Below are 17,148 nucleotides of genomic sequence, written 5' to 3'. Positions count from 1 at the left end.
AACACCTTTTGCTGGTAACTGGTTTCCCATGTTATAAGTGGTCTCTTGTGGTTAAGGTGGTTAAAAATGAATAAAAAAGTAATTTACAGGAAAACATCTAATACTGGTAAGCCTGCTGGTTAACCCACTTTTGATCACCAGTGTATATTGTATTGGTTTTGATCATGCTGGATATGCTGGTTGTTTGAAAAAGGATACATCACTAATAGTGTAAACATGTAAATCTCTTTTGATGCAACAGTGTAAAAACTTCCAAATGTTTATACCTCATATGTGATTAAAAAAAACTCATAATTGTGTGAAAGTGGAACCTCAGTGTAAATGTCTAAATCTGAGTGTAAAACTTTGAAATTTTAACCTCTACGGGTATAAAAGGGTAACACTTTTAAATGTGTAAACCACATTGCTAAGATTGCAAAAGTGGTGTAAAAAATGGTGAAGACGTGTAAAAAAGTGTACATAACTTAAGGTGTAAAAGTTAAAAACATCCAAAAATTGTTAACTTTTGTTCTAAATGTAAAAAAGGGTGTAAAAATGTATGCATCCAATAGAGTAGGTATCTAAAGTTGTAAATGTGTAAAATCTCCAAAAATAAAAAACTGAAACTTAAATGTATTTAACTAGCATGGAAACCTTGTACTGACACTTACAAGTGGTCAGTGGCTGTAAATCTTAAGAGCTCATCTAAAAAAATAAGTTTTGTCAGGTAATTATGATGTAAAGCCGGAGCAACCCTAACTGAAACCAGTAGTCACACACAGAGGAAACAAACCCATGCTGAGATATTTTGCAAGTTAAGGTTGTATTGACATTCTGGGACAGTTTAAGGTGGAATGGAACGTTCAAATGGGAAGCTGGGGAAGGTGACATCTCTATTGAGGAAGACAAACTCTCTCCCCCTGCAGTGTGTTAATAAAGCATCCGTCAATTCAGGCCAAAGATCAGTGAGGAGATAAAGTGATTGACAGACGGATTGAAAGTGGCAGATTCTGCAGTGATGTGTAGCTCACTGGGTGAGGGGAAACAGGGAATGTGTATGGGGTTCTCAGTTTAAGATGAAAGGGAAAGAAGCAACAAGTGTGAGTGAGAGAGAGCGAGAGGACAGAAGGAGGGAACAGATGGGAGGTGGGAGTTGAGACGGGGGGCTAAGGGGGTAAATTGAAACAGGGGGTGGGTATATGTGGCCAATCAAACTTTGGGAAAACTTTTGAAATACAAAAAGCGTTCCAAAGTCTAGGCTGAAACTGAGATTGAGCAGACTTGCTAGAACTGTTGGTCCTCAAAACTTACTTACACACATTTGAGACCTGCTGAAAAATCCAGCTTAAGTCCAGGTGGATTCAGACGGTCTAATCTGGTTGCTGGTGGTCAAGCTGGTTAAAATGCTGTTCATCTAGTTGAAAGCATACACTGTGGTCAGAAGGTAGATGGGTAACTAGCTCTTGACCAGCATAGTCTATGTTGCATTTGATTATGGTCATGCTGGACAAACAGCTTTGATAATTCTGATCATGGTGGTCAATTAGCTTGTCATGCTTGGTTATACTGGTTAACCAGCTTGGTCAGGTTAAACATGCTTTAGTTTGACTAACTGAGCCATCAAACTAAAGTCAATCAAAATAAAACAATATCCTTTGTTGGACAAGGCCAAACATAGTCAACCAGCTTAACCAGGGGTACCAGATAAACACCTCCAGAAAACTACCACTGCCAGTTCAGAGTGTGTTTTTGCTCTCAAATCCTAGGCTTTCGCAAAGGTTCAGTCCACTATGTTATAGAATGCTGTTCCAAACTAAAGGACCCTTCTTATTTCGCCTGAAAGAAATGCAGCTGATGCTCTTTTTTGACATCTCAACGGATGTATCTTATACAGCTTCTGGTTTCCTGTGATTCTCTGTGAACATGAAGAACATGAACATGAAAAAAATAAATAAAAACAGCACCATGAAAAGAAAGTGAAAATGTTGAAAAATTAAGCAGCAATGAGTGTAAGATTCATGAGTATTTATAATCATAAATAATTTCTCTGCAGAAATTAAAAATCACATAGGTTCCTTGACCAATTGACTTGGAAGGAGTCTCTCCATTGGACAGACTTCTGAGGACCTATTCTACCTTGACTGCAGCAAGAGTAGCAGTTCTCACGTGGGAGGCTGTAATGAAGCATTAGGGGGACCACAGGAAAATATGAAGTTGTTTATCCTACGCTACCAGAGGGATTTCACCCATGCGGTACTTACAGTAGCGAGATATTCTGCCGGTTACATTTTGTAGAGTCCTAATAGTCCTTGTAGTCCTTTTTTTTGTTTTTACTTCAGGTAGGGTGGATTGATGGGGGGCAGAAGTGGCACCTACCATTCACAAAAAAATGACCTCCCACTAAAAATAGTTTGAGAGCCACTGTGGCAGAGAAACTAGGAATAGTAGCTATTGTTAACAAAAACAAAAACCGGGGGTTAGTAAAAATGCATGATAAATGGCAAGTGGGTGTGAGAGAGAATGAGAATACGTCCAGTAGGCTCATGGCCAAAGCGTGAAAGCGGCCCCAAAATTAACACTGGAGCTATGAGGCTAATGTAGCTAAAGAGTAACAGACGTTTATATTCCACCAATTGATGCTGAAGCTAGGAGGCTAATGAAGCTAACAAGCAATGGAAGCTTACATTCCATTACATGTTTAATGTAGCTAACAAGTAAACATATTCCCTATTCACAATTAACACTGGAGCTACAAGCCTAAAGTTGCTAAAACTCCAATGATTAACACTGGAGCTTTGAGGTTAATGTAACATACGATAGAAGCTGATACAGCACAAAATAAACACAGATAAGATTAGCTAAGATGTTCAAGATCTTTTAGTTTGACAAAATCTACAAGGATAATGTAGCGGTAGCACTGAAAATACAAAGCTAATATAGCTAACCCCTTTTTTTTAAAGCTGTAGAAATGTCTGTAGAAATTTGTTTTTCTACATAGAATACCTGGATCTACCTTGCATTAATTGACCAGACTGTAGTAAGTGTTTACATCTCACTACTTAGTGTGTTAAAGTTAATTCCACCATGGGGTAAGATGTAGCATTAGCACTTGCCTTAAAAGTGCTGGAAAAAAGCTTCATTTTTAGCAGAGATATGCAAACACAAATGGGACCTGATCTTGAGAAGCTTCTAGAAGGTTAAAAGAGCTCATGCCGGACAGCATGCTAATGCTATTTAGCAACAGATTGTCTTTTATTTGTTTTATTATTGAAATATCTCTCTCTTTCCTTGTATTTTCAGTGTTCTTTTTCTTTCCCACAAACTCTGCTCTGCTCCGTTACGTGGGCGCTGGAGGAGGAAACTGTGGACGCTGGTGTTTTTCATCAGCTCACGTCTGAAAGGAAGAGTCCACGTCAGTCTCTGCGCAGCGAGCAGAACAGGAGAGTTTATGGTAAATCAATTAAGAGCAAATACTTTAAACAGCGGGCTAAAGCTGCTCCTAAATCAGAACCATGTGTGGCACGGCCTGTTTACGTCAGCGCCCTGACCGAGCCTACAAACACACCGCTGAGCTCAACAGACTTCAACAAAAGCTCAGCTCAGCTTTCAGAACCTTACATCAGCCAACAATACTGCTCTAATACTCTACTTTCCAACTCAGTTCTGTATCATCACTATTGTTATATATTCCTTATACACTCAGTGTCTATACTGCACCTTACTACTACTGCTGTGTACTACACTTCACTGTGCTGTACTTCACCTCGCTTTATTAAATTCCATTATTACTGTCCCTTCATAGTAAACTACGAAGTATAATATAAGATACTATACTATAATGGAATGTAATAAATGTCATTCACTCTGCTTTATTGTATATTACAGTTATTACTGTGGTTTAATATCTTTCAGTGTGCTTTACTGTGCTTTATTATATACTTTCTTCTTACTGTGCTTTGCTGTGCCTTACTATACTCCACTGTGAATAACTACATTCCACTGCACTTAAAATTCTTTACTGTAATTTGTTATATTTCATTATGTTTTACTGCATTACATTGTGCTTTATTATGTGTTATTACTGTGCTTTTTATCCTTCAATGTGCTTTACTTATCTTCACTGTGTTTTAGTGCATTCCACTGCACTTTAAAATACTTTACTGTAATTTCATTGTGTTTTACTGCATTTTACTGTGTTGTAAAATACTTCACTGTGTTTTTTGCCCCTCACTATGCTTTACTGTGCTTTACTATTGTTTTATATTTCTTATACACTCAGCATCTATATTGTACTTTATTATAGCATACTGTCCTTTATTATGCTTCACTATTCTGTAGTTAACTTCACTTTATTAATTTTGTTTTATTATATACTTCTCTCCACTTCACTGTATTGTGCTGTGCTTTACCACCTTTCACTGTGCTTTACTGTATATCAGTGCACTTTAACATACCTTACTGTAATTTGTTATATTTCACTGTGCTTTATTATGTGTTATGGTTATAACTGTGCTTTTTTATATTTCACTGTGTTTTCTATTCTTCCCTATGATTTACATCATTCTACTGTACTTTAAAATACTTTATTGTGTTTTTATCCTTCTCTGTGCTTTACTGTGCTTTATAATACTTTACTGTGCTTTTTTATCACTCACAGTGCTTTACTAATTTTCACTGTTTTACTACATTCTACAGTGTTTTAAAACACTTTACTGTGTTTTTGTCTTTCACTGTGCTTTTCTGTGCTATATAATACTTTGCTGTGCTATACTGTGTATTATCGCTCTTGTTATATATTTTCTTATATATTCAGTGTCTATATTGCACTTTACTGCCCTTTATTATGCTTCACTGTGCTTTAGTTTACTTCACTGGTCTTTACATTTCACCATGCTATACTGTACTTGTTTTTTAGTATTCACTATATTTTACTATGTTTTACAGTTATTACTGTGCTTTAATATCCTTCTCTGTGCTTTATTACATACTTACCTCTACTTCGCTGTGTTTTGCTGTGCTTTACTATACATTACTGTGCTTTACTACCTTCACTGTGATATACTGCACTTCATTGCACTTTACAATACATTACTGTAATTTATTATATTTCACTGTGCTTTATTATGTGTGTGTTTATAACTGTGCTTTTTTATCTCTCACTGTGTTTTCTATCCTTTACTGTGCTTTACTGCATTTTACTGTACTTTAAAATACATTATTGTGTTTTTATCTTTCACTGTGCTTTAATGTGCTTTATAATATTTTACTGTGCTTTTTTATTCTTCCCTGTGCTTTACTGTGCTTTGCAGTACTTTGCTGTGCTTTACTTTATTTCACAGTGCTTTATTACTGTGCTTTGCGCTCTGCTTTACTGTAGTTATCTTTAAAAACAGTAAAGAAATTTTATGGCATTTAGACGGAACCCTGCTGGTAATCAGATAATACTACAGATAACAGTATAGCGGTCATTAGTGTGATTTACCACACAACTGGAGTTTCTCACTAGAGTTTTGACATCCACTCCTGACCTCAGAGTAAAGCTGAGCCTGTCAGACCACCCTGCTCACGCCGAGACCCCACCACCCCCACCATCCCTCAGCGTGAGAGCTAGAACAAAAGGGGGATTGAGCAGCAGATAGCGGCCGATAAGAAAGTGACAGCGAGCAGACGAGGCACATTTCTGAGTTCAGTCAGTACATGAGTGCGTCATAAAGAAACCAGAGGGCACTTCCATTCCACTCTGTTGACCAAGAGTGAGGACAAGATAACGGACCTCTGTCCCTGATCTCAAACCCAAACTGAAACTTAGATAGCACCAGCGAATCTGATCAAAACAGAACCCAACATTTTCAAAGTCTAATCATACCTAGCATATCTGAAAAGCTTATAACCCACCAATGTACCTAACAATCAATATAAGCTTATGAACACCAATTAGCTCTAGAACTATGAGGCTAATGTATATAATAAGTAATAGAAGCTCATACCCTACAAACTGGCACAAACTCGTGATGGAAGTAATGGAAGCTCATGCTCCCCGTCCCCCATTAGCACTGGAGATAAAAGGCTAATGTAGCTAATAAATAATAGAAGCTTACACTACCCAATTAGCATGATGCTAACTGCATGCCTATATCATCACATTCTCTCTATGATCCATGTGGAGTTTTTGGCAATCTCAATTAAGTTATTTGTTGGTTTCTGACACTGTGTTATTTCTGTGTCCCTGTTTCTACAACAAAAAGACAGACTGGGTTAAACTGTGCTCTGGATTTAATCTGTGTTATCTTAACAGTGTATGTTCTCAAAAGCTAAAATTTGTTGGTGTCAAGAACATTCTGCTGGATAAAGACTAGAACCTAGAACCTCTTCAGCTGTTCTGCTGGTAGTCAGTCAGCTGCTGCACATTCAAATCTGTCCTCACATTACTAAAATACTCTAGGAGTTAAATTCACATGGTGCACGTGTGTGCTATAGTGAAGAAATGTATGTAATTGTTCTTGTTTTACAATTTATAGGCGTCTTCTCGATTTTTAGACCAATGGATTTCTTTACACTTATTGATAAAAAAAATACTGCCCCAAAAAGTTCATTGTTAGAATGGAACAATAAAAAACAATTAAATCATTACATTTTGAATGTAATGATATTTAATTTAAGTGAAAATACACTGCTTGGACAAAATAAGTCGCTACCTGTATTTAACTAAGCGAATGATCTGGTGTTGCTGCAGTTGGTCAGGTCTGGGTTCAGCAACAGTAAGTGCTAAAAGAATGAGGTCAGCTGACTACCTAAATATACTGAATAATATAGACCAGGTAATTCCATCAATGGATTCCATCAATTTTTCCCTGATGACACAAGCAAATTCCAAGATGACAATGTCAGGATTCATGGTGCTGGAATTGTGAAAGAGTGATTAAGAGAGCGAGAGATCATCATTTTCACACATGGATTGTTCACCACAGAATCCAGATCTTAACCTCATTGAGAATCTTTGGGATGTGCTGGAGAAGGCTTTGCGCAGTGGTCAGACCCTACCATCATCAATGCAAAAAATTAATGCAACACTGGATTGAAATAAATCTTGTGACATTGCAGAAGCTTATCGAAACAATGCCACATTGAATGTGTGCCGCAATCAAAGCTAAAAGCGGTCTAATAAAATATTAGAGTGTGACCTTTTTTTTGGTGGCAACTATTTTCTTTGGACAGGCGGTGTATTATTAGAGCTAAAGAATAAACTGGACTGTACAACTGTGCAGCTGGGCCTGCAAAAGCTTGTTGCAAAAAATGCTTGATTGCGATAAATCTGGCAATCAGGCAATCCAAGGACATGTTGCAATCTGGAGGAGACATTCCTTGGAAACCCTTGCTTTGTGTGGATGAGCATTATCCTGAAGAAAAATGCCAATAGGAAGCCTTGCCTCAAGAGGCACTACATGTGGCTAGCTGCATGATGTCCTGCACATGACGTCGAGCTGTTAGTGTCCCTCATATCACTACTAGAGATGACCGACTGTCACTCCACAGGAAAGTTAAGTTAAAGCGTTTACCACAAGGCTGCCATACTTGAACTTTGTGCAGATTGGAGGACAAACTAAAGCTGGATGTTTTGCATAACAGAATAAAGTGTCAGTCCATAACAGCACTGCAAATGAAGCCAGTGGTGCCTGGCTGGCAGTGATGTCAGTAACGCGTTACTTAGTAGGTTTGAGAAGCTTCTGTTAATGAGGTACAACCATTGGTTTACTCACCCCACTCCACTGTTTCACTCTTAACATGTGATTATAAAATAAAACTAGGCCAAAGTAACAAAAGTACACATGATGTCAGCCTAGAACATATACACGGTTTTGTTTTGTAAAACCACTCCTTGCTGCCCTGCTGAGAACAACAGCTAACAACAGTAACTAAGTTACTTTTTAAAGGAGTAATCAGTAGTCAGTAATCGGATTCCTTTTTCAAAGTAACTACACCATCACTGCTGGCTGGTGAATAGTGTAGCTGGCAAGCAATTTGGTGAAACTACCATCGTGATTCTCTCAGACCAATGATGTGCTCTCTTGTAAAGTCTGTCAACTAAGCAAAATATATTTGACAGTGTCATATAGACATGTCTATTAGTAAACAATCTCTCACCAAGTGGAATACTAAAAAGTAGCTTCTGAGAGCCATTTATCATGGAAAGTCATTTACAGCCTCTTGTGGCGCGACCCAGTTTTTAATCAGACCCTACCTGTAATAATTTACACACTGTATCTACCTGAGACATAGCAGCAATGTGTGCATTATGATGTATATTTCTCATCAAATGAGTTGAAAACTGTTAGTGAATTCTTTTATAGTCATACTTAAAGCTTGTGACCTAAGTCATTTAAGGTGGTCTGATGTAAAATGGGCTGTTTGAGAGAAACTTCCTGGATAGCAGATGATTATGGGCCAAAAACAGCCCTGTTATGGCACTCAAAGCTCAGTTATGGCAACAGCAAGTGTACTGAAGACCAAACCTGGCTAGCCGTGTTAGTGCGGCATTTCTATTTTGGGGCATAAATGGCCAAACTTAGCTAGCTGTGACTGTGTTCTGGCATCCAGATTTGGACAGAGACTTTGCAGACAAGGCTTTTTATTCATATCTGGAACTCGGTATTAAGTGATTAACTGTTCACAATAGTGGTGAATATAAGTGTCTGAACCTATATAATAGGATAAAATAGTGTACTGAAATATTGATATATCAGAGTATCTAAATATTTTTGTTTTGCAGTAGTATACAAATTAAGTACATATTTCTGTATAAAACTGATCAGACATTTTTAAACTCTGATTAGTTTTAGACTCACTGCAAGTGCATATTCTCCTCTGTAAAGATTTTCTGGGATGGCATTGCTAGTTTCCATGTGCATTAAGGTCTGCTGTGGTCTCGTGGTATAACGAGAAATCGTGTAATTTGTGACCCCATGTCACTGATCAGTCCTGTAGTAGAGTCCTGTAGTAAGTCTCAACAACTGAAGGACTCGTGATTACAGCACAACCAGTCGTCGACTGACGACTAAGAAAGTCGTGTAGTGTGAACCTGGCATTACCTGCAACAAAAACATTTAACAAGCTGTAATACTTGCAAAAAGGGGAGTTTATAAGATACTACTGACCGTGCAGAGTGGCCAAGATTTTGCTTCAAGCCCTTTGACATTTTGTTATTCTGTAGCTGTTAAGAATTAACATAAATAATAATAATATATTTCAAAATATTAGAGTAATAGATCATTTGTCCAGAGGTGCTCAAACATTTGCATGCCTTTTATCTTTAAACAGTGGTTTAACAGTGCTGATGGCTCCTACAGTGAAATGCTCTCCAGTTTAGAGCAAATCTTTTGTCCAGTGCTCAGTCCACCCACCCCCACCCCCCCCCACCCCCCGCCAGCTAACAGTGGTGCACTCTGGGAGGGGGTCTGCTTCTGAGAGAACCATGGAGAACAATAGTACAGTGTGAGGAACATATGACCCACCGCATGCTGCCCATTAAACCACAACAACCATCAGAATCATCATCACCTCTACACACCACTAAACTTCGTCTGTCAGAGCGAGGATCCAGTGTCACCCACCCCCTCCGGGCACAGACTCTTATTATTACGGAACTGTAAAAGCATTTTGTCTAGGTTGAACAGTCCACGTGTTTAAGGTTGATCCACTGTGAGCTTATTATTAATCATTAATCAGTGTTTTTAAGTACCCTACAAAAGTGGTCCAAAACGGCTTTTTTTCAAACATATGATGATAAAAGATGATAAAACTAAAACTTTCATGTACCACCTAGTGGGGCAGTTGTGTGGGTCTTACCCACTTTTGCATTATTGTTACTGGTAAATGTGGTATGCCTGCTGAGACAGAGGGAAATAAAAGTACTACAGTGTCAATCTCCTTGAACATTAGTACTGTTATCCTCTAGATCAACATTTTACTCCCTTTAGAGCTTCACTTGAGTTGCCTTCCGATGTGCTTATCTATTGTAAGTAAAAGTACCATCATTATGCGTCTAATGTCCTATTATAATTTTAGTGATAAGACTTTTGCTCAACCAAAAGAAATTGGATGAAAAGACTGTAGTCACATTTACAGACATTTCAAGTTGCAAAGATTAATTTCAGGGAGGTACCCCTGGACTAGATGGATGGATAGATGGATGAATGGATGAATAGATAGATAGATCATTTCATTGTTTTCAACTTTTATGAGTTTAATGAGTTTTGATGGGAGCCATGATGCACTCCCTCTCCCTTTCCTCTCATTCACACTCACGGAAAAAAATTAAATGTCACCTGTGTGCTTTTGCTAGATTCCTGGAGATTTTATCTGACTTTATCTGATTTTTTTATCTGATAGTAACACTCCCACGAACACCAGGAGACTTGAGACCTCTGCAATTAGTTCACCAATCTTTTAATAGAATGTCAGTACTTAGTCTGGATCTGACATCCATTGATCACAACACAAAACAGTCCAGCATAAAAAAAACTTATCCCATCCGTAAAACACGGTGGTGGTTGTATCATGGTTTAAGCCTGATTTGCTGTATCTGGGCCAGGATGCCTCACCATCACTGATAGAACAATGAAAGGGGCTACTGTGTGGGCCTTCTCCACTTTTGCACTTTGCAAATGATTGATTATTGTTTCTGATCAATGCAGTACTGAGACATAGAAAGAGACACAGAAAGAACCACATTGTCTACAATGTAACCTCTTGTACACTAGGTGATTAATTGCTGTTCGGCACTTATTCCTAATGGAGAAATGTTTGGGAGTTGTAGAGTTCCACAGGGTTCTATGATCGGGCCTATGAAACTGATGATATTCAGTACTAGTATTAGCATTAGCAATATTAATATTAGTGTAATTATGTAAAGAACTGGAGAGTGGGCTTACAAAGAGTGTTTGCATGATTAACTAAACACAAGTCTCAAGATAGTATAGCATATCAATGTTGTTTTGCTACAATGTTTTTTTTTTTTTCAAAATGAAACAAGAATCTATAATGTAGTATGCATTACAGTTAAATGTGCTGAAATGCTTGCTTGATAGGCCTTGATGGGGTGTTGCATATGATTTATACCGTTAATAGGCAGTAGAATAATGTAAGTTGCAGAAGAGCTGGGATGTCTGATCAAGCCAGGTTCATGAGGTGTTCTTATAGTGGGTTGCAAAAGTATACAAACCTTTAGGATTCAAAGATCAAGATTCATGGTGCATTAAACGGAAGAAAAATTACATTACATTACATTACATTACATTACATTTGGCAGACGCTTTTGTCCAAAGCGACTTACAATAATGAAGTGCAAATAATAATAGAAGTTAAAAATAAAGCATATATAGATAGGGCCTTAAGGAGGTCAGAGGGAAATAATGGGATAGAGGAGTAGAGAAGAGGAAGAAGGAGATGAGGTTAGAATTAGTTAGTTTGTTAGAGGTGTTAGGAGAGTAAGTGCTCTTTGAAGAGCTCTGTCTTCAGGAGTTTCTTAAAGATAGCGAGAGATTCTCCTGATCTGGTAGATGAAGGTAGTTTGTTCCACCATTGGGGAACTCTGTATGAGAACAGTCTGGATTGCTTTGTGTGAGTGTTTGGCAAAGCGAGGCGACGTTCATTGGAGGAGCGCAGCGGCCGGGAGGTAGCATAAGCCTTCAGGAGCGAGCGCAGGTAGGAAGGAGCCTGTACTGTCATCACCTTGTAGGCGATTGTAAGCGCTTTGAATTTGATGCGAGCAGCAACCGGTAGCCAGTGGAGCTCAATGAGCAGCGGGGTGACATGTGCCCGTTTTGGTTGGTTGAAGACCAAACGTGCTGCTGCATTCTGAATCATCTGTAGTGGTTTTACTACACAGGCCGGGAGGCCAGTTAGTACGGCATTGCAGTAGTCGAGGCGTGAGATTACCACAGCTTGTACCAGGAGTTGGGTGGCCTGTTGCGTCAGAAACGGTCGAATTTTTCCAATGTTGTAAAGCGCAAAGCGGCAGGATCAAGCAACTGAGGCCACATGGTGCGTGAAGAGAAGCTGGTCATCAACCATGACACCCAGGTTCCTAGCAAGAGAGAGAGAGAGAGTCGATGGTTATGGCAAAGTTATGTTGAATAGAAGGTTTTGCTGGTATGACCAGAAGTTCAGTCTTTGATTAGTGCAGTGGTAGACAAAGTACACAAACCATGTACTTGAGTTAACATAGAGCCAACAAAGATTCTAGGGTTACACTTAGTTCAATCTTTTAACAGAATTTAATTTACCTGAAAGTATTAGTCAAAACACTCCAGCATAAAAACATTTTCCATCTGTGAAACATGGTGGTGGTTGAATCATGGTTCTGTTTTTTCAGCATCTGGGCCAGGATGATTTGACCTCACCAAAGAATGGTTAAAAGTAGAATAAAGTAATTATGTTGAAATGGCAAAGTCCTGACCTTAATCTAGGAAACAATGCAGCAGTTCATGAAATGAAACCCACCAACATAACAGAGATTAAGCTTTTTTCCTTTTTTTTTTTTTTTTTTTACAGGTAAATGAACTAAAATACCTCCAAGCTAAGGTGCAGAGCTCATCACCAGTTATCTGAAAGGTTGTTAAAGATATATAATTTAGCATCAAACAGTATGGATTGTATTAACACTATGAGCTATATGTTAATGGTAACAAGACTAAAGGGCAGTATCCCAGACATGGATTAAGCCTAGTTTTGGACAACACAGTATTTTTAATGGAGATTTTCCATTGAAAGAAAAAAAATTGTCTTCGGCTAGACGTAATCCCTGTTCTGGAAACCGACCCTAACCGTTTTAGTTAAGCCATAGCATACACTCCCTGTAAGTGGAGGAGCTCAAATGTAAAGCTAATCTTCATTTGACCTGTTGTGTGTGTGTAACAAGACTCCTAGTGTGTGTGTGCTAGTGAGGGAAGGTGAATGAAACAAATGGCTCAGATATGAGGCTGTGGGGGCTGAGGCTTTCACACACCATCCATCATCAGCACTGAGCCTCATTTTAGACATTTTAGCCTCCCAACTGGTTATTGAGACGGCCTGTACACAACACAGGGGTCAAACTGAGGTCAAATTACAATCACAGCTATATCCAGGCTGCAGCCAATGGACGACACGTGCTGCTAGCACTCATCTACAGAGAGTCATCTTCAGGCCTAATTTATTGTTTTCGGGGTGTATTTTAAAGACATACAGTGGCTTTCAAAAGTATTCAACCCCCTTGAATCTTTTTACATTTTGTCACCTCACAATCACAAACTTAAATTAAGATTTTAAGCACTAGACCAACACAAAGTTGCACATAATTGTGAAGAGGAATGAAAATGATGCATAGTTTTCAAAATTTCCATCAAATAAAAATCTGACCAGTATGACGTGTAAAAGAAGTCAGCCCCCTTTACACTAAAACCACTAAATAAAATCCAGCTATGTGTAATTTATTATCTGTATAAATATACCTGTTATGTGAAGGAATCAGTTGTTTGTTACAGAACATTAGTGAACAAAGAGCATCATGAAGACCAAGGAACTCACCAGACAGGTCAGAGATAAAGTTGTGGAGAAGTTAGAAGGAGCGTTAGGTTATGAAAACATATCCCAAGCTTTGATCATCCCAATTAGCACTGTCCAATCAATAATCCAAAATGTAATAAGTATTCTACAACTGCAAACCTACCAAGACATGGCCAACCACCCAAACTGACAGATCGAGCAATAAGAGCACTGGTCAGAGAAAAAGCCAAGAGGTCCATGGTCACTCTGGAGGAGCTGCAGAAATCCATTCAATTCAATGAAATGTGGCTCTACTAAGTATTAATATAAGGGGGCTGAATACCTTTGCATATCACATTTTTCAGAAAACGTTTCACTCAAAATGTAGTATGAATACTTTTGCAAGCTACTGTAAGGGCGTATAGGGTTAAAGGCTGTAGTGAGGTAGGTTGTAGAGTTAAAGGCTGCAGTTAGAGAGGTTATAGAGTTAAGGGCTGCAGTGAAGGATGTTAAAGAGTTAAGGGCTGCAGCTAGGGAGGTTATAGAGTTAAGGACTGCAGTGAAGGATGTTATAGAGTTAAAGGCTGCAGCTAGGGAGGTTATAGAGTTAAGGGCTGCAGTGAAGGATGTTAAAGAGTTAAGGGCTGCAGCTAGGGAGGTTATAGAGTTAAGGGCTGCAGTGAAGGATGCTATAGAGTTAAGGGCTGCAGCTAGGTAAGTTATAGAGTTAAGGGCTGCAGTGAAGGATGTTAAAGAATTAAGGGCTGCAGCTAGGGAGGTTATAGAGTTAAGGGCTGCAGTGAAGGATGTTAAAGAGTTAAGGGCTGCAGCTAGGGAGGTTATAGAGTTAAGGGCTGCAGTAAAGGATGTTAAAGAGTTAAGGGCTGCAGCTAGGGAGGTTATAGAGTTAAGTAAATTTCCCGTATTTTATTAAAATAAAAAAATATATATTATTGAGGATACAGGGCACTGACCGCTCTGTGTCTCTTAACCAATCGTGGAGCCGGTTCAAGGAGAAAGCCCCGCCTTTCAGGAGAAACAGCCAATCAGCTTGCAAGGAGGGTCAGTGTGGGGAAGCCCCGCCCTCCTCGCTGTGAGTTCAGGCAGCTAGTTGGAGCTGCTGATGTTAAAACATACATGCAGCGATTTTTCTAAAAGAAAGGTAGCGGTAGTCTAATCATGGAAACTGTGATGAGATTTTTCTGATAGCTGCTTAAAAATACTCCGAAATAAAACACACAGATTAAACCTCTTAAAATAAAAAAATTACAGCTTGTGACTCAGTTTAACTAGAAATGTGGAGAGGACCGACATTAACTGAACTGATCAGGGGTGGAGTGATCAAAAGGAAGAAGTATTAATTAAAATTATTGTGTAGGCCCCTTAGGACTAATTTTTACTGATGAAACATATCTGGTCCATGTCCTTTTAGTAAAAGCTCATAATACCATTTTTAGGTCACCAACAGTCATTTTGCAGAATTTGTGCACTCTTTGTTCAATTTTAAATCCATTAAATAAATAAAAAATATATCATATAAAAGAGTGCATTTATTACAAAAAAGACATGAAATCTTAAATAAAAAAAGATATAGAAAAGGGTTTTTAATTTGGCTGTATTAAAAGAATGGCATATGTAGGAATGTCCACAACATGTTCAGATTCTGATAATCTAATTGTACTGTGTAAGTGGTTCACATGTGGTTATTTTAGATTTTTTGTAAACCTGTTTTAAAATGTAAGGGATACTGAACCTTCGTTGGGCTGGTGGGACGGCTTTAAGCGGACAGAGGAAAATATCCCTTATTTTGAAATCTAAAACTTGACAGGTATGAGTTAAGGACTGCAGTGAAGGATGTTATAGAGTTAAGGGCTGCAGTGAAAATGGTTATAGAGTTAATGGCTGCAGTTACAGAGGTAATAAACTTAAGGGCTGCAGTGAAGGATGTTAAAGAGTTAAGGACTGCAGTGAAGGATGTTATAGAGTTAAGGGCTGTAGTGAAAGAGGTTATAGAGTTAAAGGCTGGAGTGAAGGAGGTTATAGAGTTAAGGACTGCAGTGAAGGATGTTATAGAGTTAAGGGCTGCAGTGAAAGAGGTTATAGAGTTAATGGCTGCAGTTAGAGAGGTTATAGACTTAAGGGCTGCAGTGAAGGATGTTAAAGAGTTAAGGGCTGCAGCTAGGGAGGTTATAGAGTTAAGGGCTGCAGTGAAGGATGTTAAAGAGTTAAGGGCTGCAGCTAGGGAGGTTATAGAGTTAAGGGCTGCAGTGAAGGATGTTATAGAGTTAAGGGCTGCAGTGAAAGAGATTATAGAGTTAATGGCTGCAGTTAGAGAGGTTTCAGACTTAAGGGCTGCAGTGAAGGATGTTAAAGAGTTAAGGGCTGCAGTGAAGGAGGTTATAGAGTTAAGGACTGCAGTGAAGGATGTTATAGAGTTAAGGGCTGCAGTGAAAGAGATTATAGAGTTAATGGCTGCAGTTAGAGAGGTTTCAGACTTAAGGGCTGCAGTGAAGGATGTTAAAGAGTTAAGGGCTGCAGTGAAGGAGGTTATAGAGTTAAGGGCTGCACAGGTAGAGAGCTTATAGAGTTAAGGGCTGGAGTGAAGGAGGTTATAGAGTTAAGGGCTGCAGTGAAGGACATTATAGAGTTAAGAGCTGCAGTTATAGAGGTTATAGAGTTAAGGGCTACAGTTAGAGAGGTTATAGAGTTAGGTGCTGCAGTGAAGGACATTATAAAGTTAAGGGCTGCAATTAGAGAGGTTACAGAGTTAAGGGAACAGTGACAGAGGTTATAGAGTTAAGGGCTGCACAGTTAGAGAGGCTATAGGGGTAGGGTCTGCAGTAAAATATGTTATAGAGTTAAGGGCTGCAGTTAGAGAGGTTATAGAGTTAAGGGCTGCAATGAAGGAGATTATAGAGTTAAGAGCTGTAGTGGAGGAGGCCTTAGAGCCTCTGTGGTGGACTGTGGTGAGAAAGGTTACAGAGTTTAAAACTGCCACAAAGAAGGTTATAGAGTTAAGGGCTGCAGTTGGTGAGGTTATAGAGTTAAGCGCAGTAGTGTGGGAGGTTATAGAGTTTAAGATTGCAGTGAAGAGAGTTATACAGCTATAGAGATATAGACAATGCTTTTAGAGTTAAAACCCTCAATAAGAGAGGTAATAGAGGTAGGGACCATGGAGAGGAAGGTTATAGAGTTAAAGGCCACAGTAAGGCAGGGTAGTGAGGTTATGTAAGTGCAGACAGTCGCTAAACGAAGACGAGTCTCTACTCTGTAAATAAACTGTCCTTTTAACACCAATTTTAGAAATGTAAAAAAGAGGCTGGGAACATTTCTCTCACGCTGCAGTGTGAATGCACTGTCACTCATTATTACTCTGTAAACCTCAAACCATGGAATTCACACTCCCTAATTATATCTAAATTAACACACACACACTGCTGCCAAAGGCCTCGTTGCATGGGAAGCAGATATGCAGTCTTACAGACAATGGCAGGCACACTTTTGTTAACACACACACTGTGCTAGGTAATGAGGGAGTGTAGTGGACGCTGGTTGCTGTTGGTGACGGCCTGAGTGGTGATTTGTGGGCTTCTTATTTTAGCCCTACTGAACCGTCTCTGTGTTTAGATCAGCTCTTCATACACACAC

Source organism: Astyanax mexicanus, chromosome 17 (assembly GCF_023375975.1).
Source record: "Astyanax mexicanus isolate ESR-SI-001 chromosome 17, AstMex3_surface, whole genome shotgun sequence".
Classification (NCBI taxonomy): domain Eukaryota; kingdom Metazoa; phylum Chordata; class Actinopteri; order Characiformes; family Acestrorhamphidae; genus Astyanax; species Astyanax mexicanus.
This window is presented reverse-complemented; position numbering follows the sequence as displayed.